At 43.2% G+C, this 15,866-nt stretch overlaps 1 non-coding gene across 1 annotated transcript; it reads left to right on the plus strand.

The window, feature by feature from the left end:
• The first annotated feature begins 12,187 nt into the window (after positions 1–12,187).
• Positions 12,188–12,297, plus strand: LOC132354521 (U6 spliceosomal RNA). The gene has a single exon (XR_009499331.1). It is a non-coding gene; the product is annotated as a U6 spliceosomal RNA (small nuclear RNA).
• Positions 12,298–15,866: the final 3,569 nt, after the last annotated feature.

A 15,866-nucleotide genomic window follows, 5' to 3' on the forward strand; every position in this document is an offset into this window, starting at 1 on the left:
AGCCATACATGTTAATAAACTTCTGTTTGCTTTTTTCTTTTATGCTTTTCTCTATCTTTTATTACAAGGGTCTCAGCTAAGAACTCATAAGTGTAAAAGGAAAATTTTTTTACCTCCCCTACAAAGTCAAGATTTTGGGGAAGTTTTGCTATGTGATGTGTACTATAATTCCAGGAAAAATACTCATTACTCATCTTTGCCTTCAGAGGTGTGTGTGTGTTTTAATGTGATTATGTTTGAAATTGATTTTGTCTTGAGTGGGTTCATAGAGGCTCAGTTCCTTGTAAATAACATGTAAATGGAGAAGCAGAATAATTGAATGAGTAATTTGCCCAAGGTCACACAGCTGGATCCAGATTTGAACTGCTTCCTGACTCCAGTGTCCTTTCCCAACCCACTGCCTGGTTTGCTGAGGTTCTAGGAACTTGCCTTGGGTGCCAAGATAAGACACTGTCCTCTGTTTTGTAATTCCCCATTTTTTTTCAGTGATTCCACCTACAGATGGATGGCTGGTCTACATAACTTGTGAAGTAAACCAGAATATGTCAAAATATCCCTTTTTAATGTAAGAATTATTTTGAGCTGAAGGCAATTAAGAAATAGTAAATGCAGGAAAAGCTCTCTATACCTTCCCCATTTCTGCTTAAAGGCAGGATATAAATTTTCCTTTACTATAAGACTCTGGACTCTTATCAGCCCAGAGACAAACGTTACTGCAAACAAATAAACAAACATTACTCCATTAATTTTCCCCCATGTATTTACTTTCACACAGTTTGTTGCCCTTTGAAGCCTAAAACTTCTTTCTTTTGACCTGCCATTGCTCTACAAATTTATTGTTCTTTGTTGAAGATGCTACATAAGCTACATTAGCCTGAGTTCTAAGTTACCTCCTTAAGTTACTCATCTCTGAGTTTCTCCCATGTTTATATGAAATATACATGTTGACAAAATTCTTTTTGTTTTCTCTTGTTAATCTGTCTTTTGTTACAGAGCCCCAACTGAGGAACTTAATTAAGATAGGTAGAGGAAATATTTTTCCTCCCCCACAGCTGACCTCTGAAATTCACACATGTGGCATTTGAATCACAGAAGACAAAACAATATTTGCCTGCAGAAGTCTGATTAAGAAACTCACATCTCTTTTATGTTGTAATTTCCTGGATAACTGCACCTCTTCAAAATATGACATATACCCTCTTTGTTTAAAAAAAAAAAGAAAATAAGAAAGACAAACAAACTAAAAAAAAAAAAAAGAAACTCACATCCCTGAGTCCCAGTTTACAGCTCTGTCCACATGTTGAGCTTCCCCTACATATGGTATTAGTTTTCTTATTCTCACTGTGTGATGAATATGCTACCTGAACAGAGGGAGAGAAGGTGAAGGAAGGCCTAGGGCTTCAGAACTGGAAGTGGTGTCCAAGATACCTTAGCCTGATTCCCTCAGTTTAGAATGAGGGAAGATCTGAAGCCCAGAGGTGGGAAGTGCCACCCCCACCACCCCTACTCTCAGGTCCTCCCCCATTTATGCCACCAGCATTTACTTATTTTTAAGCCTCCTCTGTGAACTTTTTCAGTCTGTCCCAGTGTGCTCATTCCCCGCCCTGCCCCATAAAATTGTCCATTTGCTTCTTTATGCCTTTCCTCTCTCTGCTCAGATTGCTATCAGTGGTCTGTCTGCGTGGCTGTCACTGTTAGGCTGGGAGCTTCCTGAGGGCAGGGACAATGTCCAGCTCAATTTTTTGATCCTAATGCCTAGCACAGTGCCTGGTATATAGCCAAGTACTCAATGAATTTCCTTTTATTATAAATGTAATGCACATTTATAAACTCTCAAACATGTGGAAAGTATGCTTCACTCTCCCACAGCTCCTCTCTCCAGCCATCATTCAGTCTCTTTTGTGATCTTCCAGACATTTTCTCTGCATATAGAAAGCATATATAGGTTTACCCATCTTTAAAAACATAACCCTCTTGCTATAGAAATGATTATGTTGTTTATTTCTTTTTCCCAGTACAAATTTAAACAAATAAAGCAATTTTGTCCAAATTCACTTATCTATTTCTGTGTAATTAACCATTCTTTTTTTTTTTTTTTTTTGGTAAGAGGTCTCCCTAAGGACATGATATTTTTTATTTATTTATGTATTTATTATTTATGACTGTGTTGGGTCTTCGTTTCTGTGCGAGGGCTTTCTCTAGTTGCGGCAAGCGGGGGCCACTCTTCATCGCGGTGCGCGGGCCTCTCACTGTCGCGGCCTCTCTTGTTGCGGCGCACAAGGTCCAGACGCGCAGGCTCAGTAGTTGTGGCTCACGGGCCCAGCCGCTCTGCGGCATGTGGGATCTTCCCAGATCAGGGCTCGAACCCGTGTCCCCTGCATTAGCAGGCAGATTCTCAACCACTGCGCCACCAGGGAAGCCCAATTAACCATTCTCAAGCTCAGTGACTTATAACAACAATCATATGATTTGCTCAGGTTTCTATTTGGGCTGCGCTGGGCGGCATTTCTGCTGGTCTTGGCTGGGACTGCTCATGCAGCTGCAGTCAACTGTTGCGTTGGTTGGGGCCTCAGCAAGGGTGATTCTCTGCTCTTGGGTCCTCTGTGAGCCTTTACGGGATTCTACTGTCATTTCTATTCTCGAGAATGGGCCAGGGATTGAAGATGGCAGGGAGCAGGGCCCCTTCTCAGCGACACACTAACACTTAAGCTTCCCTGCTCTCCTCCCCAACTCACCTCTCTCCTCTCAATCCTGCAGCCGGAAAAACTGCTTTTACTTTCTTGCACGTTCTTCTGAATTTATTGACACATAAATATTGTGCTTTGAATCTTTCATGACTTAGGTTTTAAAATTCAACAGCCTTTTCCCCTCCCAACCCCCACCCTCTTTTTTTCAAATATGACCTTGGCCATAAATTTCCAAGGTCTATTTTGAAACTAAAAAAACTAAGAATTGACTTTCTGTTTTGCTGCATTCTCCATGACTTCCTGGAGGGTAAGCTTCAAATGCCCTAGCTGCTTCTTGATGAGGGGAAGGATTCAGGACCAAAAACCACACTGGATAACGCTGTAAAACTCTACCCTCCTGCATGGTTAGAGCTGTTTATTTACATAGGCCTAGGAGCACCAGGGAAAATAGTTTGGACTTTGCTCTCACTTAGGGGTTGAATTTACCTGGGCATGTTTGGTGTCGGGGTGGGAGTAGACTGGGTGGGGGGTTAATGGATCCACATCAGCTCAATTGTAGGTGGAATTGTGTTCCCCAGGAGAAGTGACAATAGGGAAGAAGGAATGTGGCCATGCCAGGCTCAGCTATGGGGCCTTGGACAGGTGTGGGCAGTGGCTTCTCCACACAGGGTGATACAGTAGCTGGAACTCTTGCTGGTGGCTCATGGTTACACTGGGGAAGGAAAATGCTCCTGGTGTAAAAGCTGAGAGAGTTGTGGCACCAGAAACCCAAGCAAAGAGAAAGTTGAGTCCTTCCCCTGCCAGCAGGCTGCAGAGTCAGATGTGTAAGCAGCATTTGGGGTGGTGCTGTTGGCAGCTTGTGGACAAGAATTGAGGTGGGTGGCGGGCAGGCAGGTAGCAACAGCGAGGTCAGGAGCCCAAGGGTGGGGATCTGGGTGATGGGTAAGGAGAAATGCAAGAACTCTTGGCACACGGTGACTCCATCCAAACCCCTACACTAAGAGACCTGACCAACCCTAGCATGGCTTCTAGCAGCCTAAGGCTGTATCCCTGAGACCTCAGAACCCACTTTTGAGTTCCTTCCAGTCTGGAAAAGCTCAGGGCTGTCAAAAGAATTTACTGTTTGTTTTAGCCAATGCCTGACCTAGGTCTCTGACCTCCCTTTCCTAGAGCGTTTACTGACAAAGGCTTATTCTCCGCTCTGTCCCTTTGAGATGTATATGTAACTCCTACAACTCAGGAGTGTCTTTTCCAAGGACCTGAGAGTCATCCCTTTGAAAGGCACTCATCAGGAAGGATAGGGCCTCCAGTCTCCCAGTCTCTCCCCTCCCTACTCCCTCATTCTCCCTTTAAAATGCCCTAGTCACCTCTGCGCAAAGTGCATGGAGCTCAGCAATATCCCTACTGTCGGTAGTTACTGAATAAAATCTGTTTTTGCCCTTTTAACTCATGTCCAGCTTTGTTTATCTTTGACAGTTGCTAAGGAGTTGGCAATGGCCTGGGAAACTCAAAGCTACGGACAGATGAGGGGCAAGTCAGAGGTGTGCTGGTGTCCAGGCCAATGTGACAAGGACCGATGGACCAGTGCCTCGGACAGCATTGGTTTGGGCGGCGTTTGAGGACACAGTGGGGGCTGCAGACGGGGAGCTTTGGTCCAAGAGGGGCAACAAGATGTGCAGTCCTGAGTGGTTGGCTGTCGGCAGAGAACATGGGAGACACCACCTCTTGGCAGCCCTCAGAGAGATACAAGAGGGGGCCAGGAACCCCAGAAAGGAGGCAGCTGGCATCCTCCTCCTTCACACGTATCGGTGTTGGACCACAGTCTCTCTGTTGATGGGACCACATTTGTGCACACAAACCTTAGAAGGAAACCCCTGTGTGTTATTGTGGCAATTCTTGGAGATTCCTGTTCACCCGTGAATCTCTTTATTGGGGACCATTTCTGGAGGTCATGGTCCCTGACCTCTTGACTGAAAGGAATTTTTTCCTTTTTCCCAGCAGGAGGGAAAAGTTCCTCCTGACAGGGGAAAAAATGGTGAAAAGAAAATTCTAGTAAATGGAAAATGATGTGGAAGGGCCCTCTTGTATGTGATAGGTAAGTGAATGGGCCCTCAGGATGAGGTCAGACTTTTGGGAAATTAAGGAAGCCCCATGGAGGTGGGGGTGGGGGAAGAGAGCTGGAAACAGGGCACAAAGCCGAGAACCCAGGACCCGAAGGCTCCCTGCCTGCCCCATGGGTGACCAAGGGTGATAATTTCAAACCTGAATTTCGAGTGATATTCAATTTTTACATGTGGGCTTAATATTTGCCATAGTATTCGCAGTTAATTATGTTTCCTTCTATATTTTGTGTTAAGATGAATCATTGTTGTTCCAGATATTTTTCTGAGATAAGTGGAGGGGGGCACATGCGAAGTGAGGCCTGCGGAGGGGGTGGGAGTGGGTCTCGAGAAAAATGATTTTGCTTCCTTTTTTGGATTTGTATGTATACTTGGATAACTGCCTGTTTGATTAGGACTCATTTGGTTTGGTTTATGGGTCTGCCTTGTTCCCTGCCCACCCCCCCACCCCCCCACCCCCCAGTGTCTTAGAACAAATCTTCACCTTCCTCCAGGGCAGGTGCCTATATGTTGCAGGAAAATGGGGCACGAGAGGATGGTCATGTCCCCGGTCTCAGGCAGGTGACCAATAGGGATGGGATAGGCTGCCAAGTGAGGGTCCTTGGCTTTGCACAAGTAAGAATTCAAGACCGAGCCATAGTAAAGTGAAAGCAAGTTTATTTAGAGAGGTACACATTCCATAGACAGAATGCGGTCCTTCTCAGAAGGGAGAGTGGTCCCAGGGCATAGGGTCGTTTTGGAAAGTGATAGCGCCCTGAAATATGGGGTTGTTAGTTTTCATGGGCTGGGTAATTTCATAGGCTAACGAGTGGGAGGATTATTCCAACTATTTTGGAGAAGGGGTGGGAATTTCCAGAATTTGGGCCACCGCCCACTTTTGGGCTTTTAGGTCAGCCTCGGAACCGTCATGGCACCTGTGCGTGTGTCACTTAGCTTATGCTAATGTATTACAATGAGCGTATAATGAGGCTCGAGGTCTACTGGAAGTCGAATCTTCCGCCATCTTGGGCCTAGTAGGGTCTAACCAGTTTTTGTCAAATCCCTCCTGTCTCATGTGGGGTGATGTTGGCCATACAAAAGCCCTAAAAGGGTTAGGATGCAAACAGAAACACGATTTACTCTTCCCTCTTTCTCCAATCCTCAGGGCTGGGGAATCAGTTTAGGGAGACTGCCGCCTCTCAAGGTTTCTTCTCTCTAGGCAGCTGAGGGGAAACCGAGAGCAGTGGAGCTGCTTGGTCGGGGGAGGCTGTCACCAGGAGCCATCCTCTGTCACCTGGGGTTAACTGGGGTGGGGGTTGCTCCCAGCCCTGGGGCTCAGCCCCTTCCCTCTCCTTAAGTTCATAAGGGCTGATGTCAATTCGGGCTTAAACTTTAACTCTTTCCACTTCTTACTTCCAGACAAATTAGTTGATCAATAGCTGATTTGATCCTGATCATTTAGCCACAGATTGAAACTTTTTTCCATGTCATCAGTCTCACTTTTCTTTTTTTTCTTTTCTGCTTAGTTTGGATTGAATAGACACAGCTCTTTTCCTTTATTGCATGCTTTAATTTTTTGTGCTTTAAAACTGTTCCCACGGTGACAGTTCCTTCCAGATGCACCTGTAACTTTCCATTCCTCATTTTCTCACCACTTTCAAAGTAAATGTTATTTCTACATTTGTTACTTTTGCAATTTTGCCTCTTATTAGTGCTTTCAAGATTCTCACGGGCGTTATGCTTATTGGTTATTATGGGGTTGATAATGTGTGAACAATTACTTGGGCACAAGGATGTCAACACAGTTGAGTAATGGACTGTATTGTTCACCATGGCAGGTCTAAAATGACCTTTCACTATAGCCGGTGCCATCTGTTGGTGGAGGGAAGAGTTGACATTCTTTTTTCTGGAGTGTATCTTTTTGTGAATCTATAGACATTGAAATTTAAGTGGAAAAGCTTCTTTATACAAATTCTTCTGTGGCTTTAAAAGTAATTCATTATAGGGGGGTGGAGGAGAGATGGATTGGGAGTTTGGGATTAGCAGATGCAAACTATTATATATAGAACAGATAAACCACAAGGTCCTACTGTATAGCATATGGAACTATATTCAATATCCTGTGATACCGTAATGGAAAAGAATATGAAAATGAATGTATATATATGTATAACTGAATCACTTTGCTGTACAGCAGAAATTAACAACATTTTAAATCAATTCTACTTCAATAAAATAAAATTTAAAAATAATTCATTATATACAATAGTTGTATTTCCTTGTCAGTGCACCTAGATCTACTTCATTCTCTTTGTTCTGTGTAGTATTCCACAGTATAGGTACACTATAACTTATTAAAAAATTCCCCTGTGGGGGGCTTCCCTGGTGGCGCAGTGGTTGAGAATCTGCCTGCTAATGCAGGGGACACGGGTTCGAGCCCTGGTCTGGGAAGATCCCACATGCCACGGAGCAACTGAGCCCGTGAGCCACAACTACTGAGCCTGCGCGTCTGGAGCCTGTGCTCCGCAACAAGAGAGGCCGTGATAGTGAGAGGCCCACGCACCGCAATGAAGAGTGGCCCCCGCTTGCCGCAACTAGAGAAAGCCCTAGCACAGAAACGAAGACCCAACATAGCAATCAATCAATCAATCAATAAATCTTTAAAAAAAAAAAAAGTCATAGGAAAAATCAAAGGGAAATAGTACTTATAATGCCATCACCCTAAAATAGCATTTAAAAAAAAAAAAATTCCCCTGTGGATGGACATTTAGGTTGTTCCTAGATTTTTTTTTTTACTACAGATAATCTTGTAAAATACATTTCTTTAGGTTTAAATGTACTTTTCTTTGATTTTCATTGAAGCTGAGCATCTTTTTATGTGCTTATTCGCCACGTCAATAAGTAGACTTCTACTCCATGATTTTTAAGTGCTACACAATATTACACGATATGGCTTTATCACTACTTATCCAGGTAGCCCTTGATGTTGGACATTGTGTTGTTTCTTTACTAATCAAATGTTTTTTATATCTCCTGAACTGTCCTTCAGCAGGGGTAGGGGTGGGGGACTTGTGTAGCTGACCAGCTGTCTGAAAAATGTCTTGCAATTAATGAACTGGCTTATGTCATCCACTTGGTTAGGTAGTTTCAGATATTTATATTTTATTGTGGAGACAGAGAAGCATAATTTTTGAACTGTTTGTTCAAACACTGAGCGCCAGCCAAATTCCACACTCTCCTCTACTATTCTAAAGAATACTGATCAAATTATATCAGAACTATTTGTTTCCTTTTTTTAAAAATAAATTTATTTATTTCTTTATTTTTAATTTTTGGCTGTGTTGGGTCTTTGTTGCTGCATGCAGGCTTTCTCTAGTTGCGGTGAGTGGGGGCTTCTCTTTGTTGTGGTGCACAGGCTTCTCATTGTGGTGGCTTCTCTTGTTGCGGAGCACAGTCTCTAGGCACATGGGCTTCAGTAGTTGTGGCACGCAGGCTCAGTATCGCGGGCTCTAGAGCTCAGGCTCAGTAGTTGTGGCACACGGGCTTAGTTGCTCCGCAGTATGTGGGATCTTCCCAGACCAGGGCTCGAACCCATGTCCCCTGCATTGGCAAGTGGATTCTTAACTGCTGCGCCACCAGGGAAGCCCTGTTTCCTTTTTTGATTGATGTATATATTTGGTTAAGTGCCTTTTTGATGAGGACTTGCTTTAATTTGTCCATAGGAAGATTTAAGGCATCACTATTTGTCATATAAGAGGAAACACAGGACAAACTTTTTAGTATTTTAAAGGGTTTTTTAAGGGCACTTGTCCAGTTTGTGGAGCTGACTAGAATAACCTTCAAAGATTTTACAGCAGCTTGAATTTTGTTTATAATTGGTTTGTCCTGAAGTGTTTCTCTTGATTGACAAAGCTGCATCATATTTGATAGATTTGAGCACATACTTCTCTTTGAGCAGTCAGCTGATGATTATAGACTATTTGATTTCTTACCATGCTTCCCTAAGGAAAGATGCTTGCCTCCCTCTCTTCCTCTCTTTTTCTTTTTTCTGTTGAGGTATAACACACAGATTACAAAGTTCGTAGCCAGGCTAATCCTAAATGCTTGATGAATTTTCACATATGTACATATCCACATGACCACCACCCAGATCAAGGTGGAGAATGCTTTCAGCAACCCAGCTAGCTTCCTCCAAACTTCCCAGTCCATACCACCCCGCTACTGGAAGTAACCACAGTTCTGACTTCTATTATCATCAGTTTTGCCTGTTCTTGCACATACGGTATGTGCTCTTGTGTGTGGCTCCTTTTGTGCAATATTTTTGTTTTTGGGATTCATTGAAGTTATTGAGTGTGTTATGGAACCAAACTTGAGTCTGCTTGTCCCTGTGTAGTAAAGCCAATCTACTGACACTGGTTGTGGTGAAGGAATATGTACCATTTATTGCAGGGCGCCAAGCAAGGAGTCCAGGCAGCTAATGCTCAAAAGGCCCAAACTCCTTGATGGCTTTCAGGGAAAGGTTTTTAAAGACAGGGTAAGGGAGGGGGGTTATGGAGTGCATGATTAGCTTGTGGACATACTTCTGATTGGTTGGTAGTGAGGTAATTGGGAGTCAACATCATCAGCCTTCTGGTTCCAACTGGTCTGGGGTCTACATGCTTGTGGGCAGCATACAGTTAACTTCTTCCATCTGGTGGGGGTTTCAGTATCTGCAAAACAGCTCAACGGATATAGCTCAGAATATTATCTACAGCGCTTGAGGAGGAACTAAACGTCCCTGACTCTGTTTAATGGCTAAACTATTATTATTTTGTCTTGCTTGACTGTCTCCCTTTGCTTCTGCATTTTCTCACTTCTCTGATTAAATTTATTCTTTGGCATTTGGGGAAGGCCTAGGAGGCTAAAGTTTTTCTACAAACAAGAGGAAGGTGGAGGACATAGGGAGGTCTGTACCAGGAAGGCCCCATAGGGTCCTGCATGAACAAGTGTACAGAGGGCTGTTTTGTTGTCTTTGCTGTTGAGTAGCAGCCCATTATATGCCTCTGCCGCAGTTTATTTACCCATTCATCTGTTGACTAATTTGAATTGTTCCCAGTTATTGGCTATTACAAGTCAAGCTACTAGGAACATTCTGTACATGTCTTTTTGTGCAACCATTTCTCTTGGGTATATACTTAGGATTGGTATTGCTGAATGAGAAGGTAGCCATATATTGAGCTTTAGAAAAATATGCTAAACAGATTTCCAAAGAGGTTGTACCATCTTATATTCCTACCAGCAAGAGATGAGCATTCCAGTTGCTCCAAGTCCTTGTGAACACTTGTCAGTCTTTTTAATTCAGCCATTCTGATGGGAGTGTTGTGATGTCTCCTCATGGTTTTAATTTGTATTTCAAGGCTACTTGGTTCTGTGGGTCACTCTACCCAGGCTTTTACTTTTTATCTGAAAAGCCCTTATATTTTACATAGTGGAATATGCCAATGTTTAAAATGGTTTCTGAAACCTCAAAGGTGCAGCATTACTCTTATTATTATTAATTTTTTTTTGGCTGCACCACACGGCTCGTGGGATCTTAGTTCCCTGACCAGGGATTGAACCCAGGCCCTTGGCAGTGAGAGCACAGAATCCTAACCACTGGACCACTAGGGAATTCCCCCTAAAATGGTTTCCGAGATGACTGGACAGCTTTCACAAATTTGCTTATTCCCAGCCTTGGCATCAATAGTCTCATAGGCTGAAGAATGCCTCTGTGTGTGTGTGTGTGTGTGTGTGTATGTGTGTGTGTGCGTGTGTGTGTGTGTGTGTGTGTGTGTGTGCATGTAACTGGTAAGTCTCTGTTTCAGAGAAGAAGCTTTCTCTAGAATGTTCTTGGAACATGGAGTCATGCCAGGTGATTCCACCTGTGATAAATCCCTCAGATCAGGTATCTTTTCAGTTTTAGGAAAGGGCTTTGTCCCTGACATTCAGTATAAAGCATCTGTTTACATAGGATTGGGAAAGGAAATGTGAGAAATAGGAGCAGTTCTGTCTCAAATATAAATCCGGGTAAGAAAAGCCTGAAGGAGTGAATTTTGCTGGTCCTGGACAATTACTGGCAGTGCAGTGACTGCCAGGAACACATCTTGGATAGGACCATTGTTAGGTTAGTGGTACATCTCATCACTCTAAGGTATAACTCAAAAATCACCTTCTCAATGAGGCCCACCCTGATTGCCCTATTTAAAATGTAACACTCTCCTGATCCTCTTTACCTTGCTCTTTTCTTCCCCCCAAAGCCCTTATCATCTTCTAACCTAAATTATCTTTTTATTATTGTGCCAGTGACAAGCTATTTTAGCTCCAACTCACCTTCCTATATTCTTTGCAGTGCTGGTGCTGGGACTCTGCAAACTACATTTCTGCTTTGCCAGCTGGTCCCCGTTAGACTCTGCATAGACAATACCTGAGGGAGATTGCAGGGATGGAGGAGGAGGAAGGGACTTGCTCCTCCCAGTTTGCTTCCTGTTCCGGTGAACATCTCTCCAGCTACAGATCTTCACCCCAGCAGTGGCAGTTCCTTCCTGTAGCAGCAGCTGAATCCACTTTGCAGTGTTGTTAACACCTGCAGAAGCAGCTTCACTGTACCCCCTCAGAGATACTGGCACCAGCCGAGCAGCACCCCTCTCTGTTCCCCCCACCCCTCTCTCCATCCCCACTATAATGGCAACTTCATAAGGGCAGGGATTTTGTCTGTTTTGCTCACGGAGCCATTCCAAGCAATTAATACTGCGCCTGGGCACTTTGTAAGTGCTCAGTAATATTTGTGGGCTGAGTGAGTGAGTGGGTGCATGGGTGGATGGTTGCTGGTTTATGACTTCACGTGAATAACTTGTTTGACTGAGTTTTCAATTTAAGTTTTTGTTTTTCTGAGCCAAGATTAACTGTAAAGTGAGGTTTAAATAAATTAGAATGGCATGTTCTTTTTTGAGATAGACGCAGTCCTCAGAACTTGGGTGTTTTGACTTAAGGTTCATCTAGTGAAGTTTTGGGTACAGCCTTGGATTGGGAGATAGAAAAGCAGGATAAAGCTACTAATGACAGGGACAGCAGAATATTACTTTGGTCAGTGGTCAGCTCAGGAAATCAATGTATTTAACAAAATATGTTTCGAGACAAACTCATTCTAGACCAACCAATAGCCTTGCATTCTTTTTTTTTTAGAAACTAGAATTTTACAGTCAGGGCAAGATCATTGGTAAAAGCCTCTGAGTTATAGAGACAGGAGTAGAGAAAAATCTCTCCAGCAAGAAGCAACAAGACCAAGTAAGGTCATAGTGGCAACTTGCCCAAACGGAATTAATGCAGTGGTTTTCCATTTGATCAAAGAACAAGTGAGTGATTAAGATCCAAAGGTGTCTTGAAGTGATCACTTCAGCAGCACATATAGTACTAAAACTGGAATGATACGGAGAAGATTAGCATGGCCCCTGCACAAGGATGAGATGAAAATTCGTGAAATGTTCCATATTTTTCAGCTCCCTCACTCAAACACAGCAGAAGACAGCCCTCTAAGACTCAGGAAGTGGGTTCTCACCAGACATCTCATCTGCAGGCATCTTTTTTTTTTTTTTTTATTAACATATTTCCATACAAATAACCCAATGAAAGTTTAGTATTAGTTGTTTTGTTTGTTTGTTTGTTTATACTGCAGGTTCTTATTAGTCATCAATTTTATACACATCAGTGTATACATGTCAATCCCAATCACCCAATTCAGCACACCACCATCCCCACCCCACCGCAGTTTTCCCCCCTTGGTGTCCATATGTCTGTTCTCTACATCTGTGTCTCAACTTCTGCCCTGCAAACCGGCTCATCTGTACCATTTTTCTAGGTTCCATATACAATCTGCAGGCATCTTGACCTTGGACTTCCCAGCCTCCAGATCTTTGGGAAATGAATGTTTGTTCTTTAAGCCCAGAACAAAACAAAACAAAAAACCCCCCACAAAAGTATCTTGGAGACACCAGTGACTCAGAAAGTCACTGTTCATTAAAATAACTTTTTTTTTTTTACCTAGAATTTTAGTTCATCAAGCACCATTTAGATAGTGCTAAATTTTTAGTTTGACCTTGGAAAATTCTTTTAAAGATTTTATTGTCCATTTTTACAGAGCTGTAAACATTGTCACAGGCCTCCAGGACAGTTTAGACTAAAAATATATTACTTACCTGCAGCACGCATCATGGAGTTGCTTCTTTAAGTTTTGGCTTCCTGTGAAGAAAATGGGATCATTGAGTAATTTTGGTCACTTTGTTAATGTGTGTGTCTGAAGCTTTAACTCATAGTGATATTGCATAGAGAGGGGTTTGGTGCACTCATTTTATCAATATTACTAGTGCTGTTATATCTACTAAACGCTTTAAGAAAAGAGTCTGGTTCACTGGGTGTTTGCATGGGGTAGGTATCTTCTTAGAGACTGACTTGTGAACCTACACTGAGAAACCCCGATGCTTCCCAGCAGTTTATGAGCTCAGTGGAACAAGGTAAGGTCTTTTCCAGCATGAATCTAAAGAAGTTTTCCTTTGTTGGTCTTGAAAGTGGATCCACCAACCCAGGTGCAAATTGATGGCAGAAACAGGGAAGTGTATGTGGAATTGTTTGTTTTGCAGTGCTGTGAATGATAAGATTTCACAAAACCCATACGAGCTTGGCAGAAACTTACAGCTTTATGAGTGCTTTTGAAGATCTTTTTCGGGCTTGTTTTCTTTCTTTCTCTTTTTTTCAATAATAGGGGTAAATCAGGATTATTTTTTATGCATCTTCTCCTGACAAGACAGTAGGACCTCAGATTAGTTTACCTGTTGGAATTTCTGCAATGTTTATTAGCCAAAGGGGAGTGATTCAGGCTGCTTAATGTTTGTAGGGGCATGTATTTTAGCTAAATTTGTCTTTTATTGATAGAAAAAAAGTTTCAATGCTTCTGAACTCTGGGGATCACTGAGACACTGTCTTGAATTGGGAAGAATTTGGAGGTTTTTGAAAACAATCTTTCAAGTGAAATGAGCACCTCTGTTGTTTGACATGGAGAGGGTTGGTCTCCAGTGGGGATTAATATCACAAAGGAGTTTTTTAGCAACAGTGGCAGAAACAATATTTGTGCATAGGAAGGCCTTAATTCTTCCAGGAAAAAACCCCACAAAACACTTTATTTAATTATGAAAGAAGACTGATAGAAATCAGCCTTGGGAAACTGAATGAACATCATTTGGAGGTGCAGGAGGGCTTACCTCATCATTCACCATCTTTATGGGCTGGCCTAAGTTGGACTAAGTGAACTTCCTTGAATGGGTCATCCAGGAATCTACCTTATGCAGAAACAATACTACCTCTTTGTATATAAAACAAAAGTTAAAAAACTTAAAAAAAACCCAAAACTGGTGGGTTTGGCAGACAGGGTAATAAAAAGCCCCAGTCCAGTCTGATGTAAAACCTTCAGACTTTCATCCAATTTAAAGCTTCCCTTTTCCCAGGCTCAGAAGCCTGCAGAGTGGGGAGGACACATGGTTGGCATCTCCTCTTTTTTCTCCTTTCCCTCCCTCCCCACTCCCTGGGCCCTGTTTTGGGTCCCTCTAGGGCTGGGGCAGGGGGAGGGAAAGATTGTTTTTGGTGGCTTCACTACTAATCTGACGTTGGTGCCAGATTACTACTGAAGTAGTGGAAATCTAAAGATGACTGTCCTGTGAGGTGATTTTGTGGATTTTTTTTGCGATCCCCTCTCTGGGGACCCCCCCTGCAGTTCCACAGAGTGGGGGATGCCTCATCTGATTGGCCACCCCATCTCAGTTCTGTGTTTGATGCTCTGAAATCCAGCCTTTTACAGGTGATGTCATCTGACTTCTGGCAGATGACATCTGACTCTCTGGGGCAGACTTCTTTGTGGGTGTCTCATTCCTGGCAGTTCCCCTGGGGTCTGCCCATGGAAAGCATGCACCTTTACCTTGCTGTCGGTCAAACTTCTCCCTGGAGATAGATATTTTACCAGTTTCTAAGGATAGTCTGGGTTATTTGTTTGTGGTGTCAGTTAACAATTTATTGTGTCTCAGCATTAAAGCCACCATTCATTGCCCTGCTTTTGATAGTTAAGATGGACCCCGGTAAATATTCCCCCTTTGCCAGCTGGCATGATGATCAGCCTTGTTTGTAGAGCATGCTTGGGGGACACTGCAGGAGGAAGGGGGCTTCTCTTCAGGATTTCCATGTTCTTCTTTTCTTGCTCCTGTGATGCGTAGCAATGTTCAGTGTTCAGTGACCAGTGGTATGTGGGACAAACAGTCGTGCTCATGCTAGTGAGTTTTAGAGTCACCCCTGTGGGCAGCTTCCCAGTGAGTTTCAGGGGCACCACGTGGGCATCTTCTAAGTGAGTTCTGTTGGCATCCACTGGGTGGCTTCCCAGCTATTCTTCTCCATTAAGTAGTTTCCTAGTGAATTTTGTTCTCACCCAAGTGGGCAGTTTTCTGCTTGTCAGCCCTGGCCTATGGCGCTTCAGCAAACCTCTCCACCATCTAGTGGAGAAACATCTCTCATGAGGTCTGAATTTCTTCCAGATTTGTTCTTTCCTTGGGCACTCTGCCTCAGTCCTATAGGGAAGGCCTGTTCCCTGTATCAGCTATTGCGTCATTCTTGGGCATTCTCTCTACACCTTAGTCATTAATTATTCTAAGAGTTCCCTATTATTAGATAACAATTCTTTACATTAAGCTTTCCCCGTTCAAATTACTGTGTGGTTTCTGTCACCTGACTGGACCTTGACTAATACATTTGTCTTTTTCTTATTGATTTTTGGTAATTCTTTGTATATTCCAAATCTTAATACTATGTTATGTATTTGTTACATATCTTTCCCCAGACTCTTACTTATATAAAAAGTACACATATGGGGACTTCCCTGGGGTCCAGGGGGTAACACTCCGGGCTTCCAATGCGGGGGGTGGGGGGGGGCCAGGTTGGATCCCTGGTTGGGGAACTAGATCCTGCATGCATGGGACAACTAAGAGTCCGCATGCCGCAACTAAAAGATCCCGCCTGCCGCAACTAAAAC

The sequence above is a fragment of the Balaenoptera ricei genome, chromosome 1, assembly GCF_028023285.1.
Source record: "Balaenoptera ricei isolate mBalRic1 chromosome 1, mBalRic1.hap2, whole genome shotgun sequence".
In the NCBI taxonomy this organism is placed as follows: Eukaryota; Metazoa; Chordata; class Mammalia; order Artiodactyla; family Balaenopteridae; genus Balaenoptera; species Balaenoptera ricei.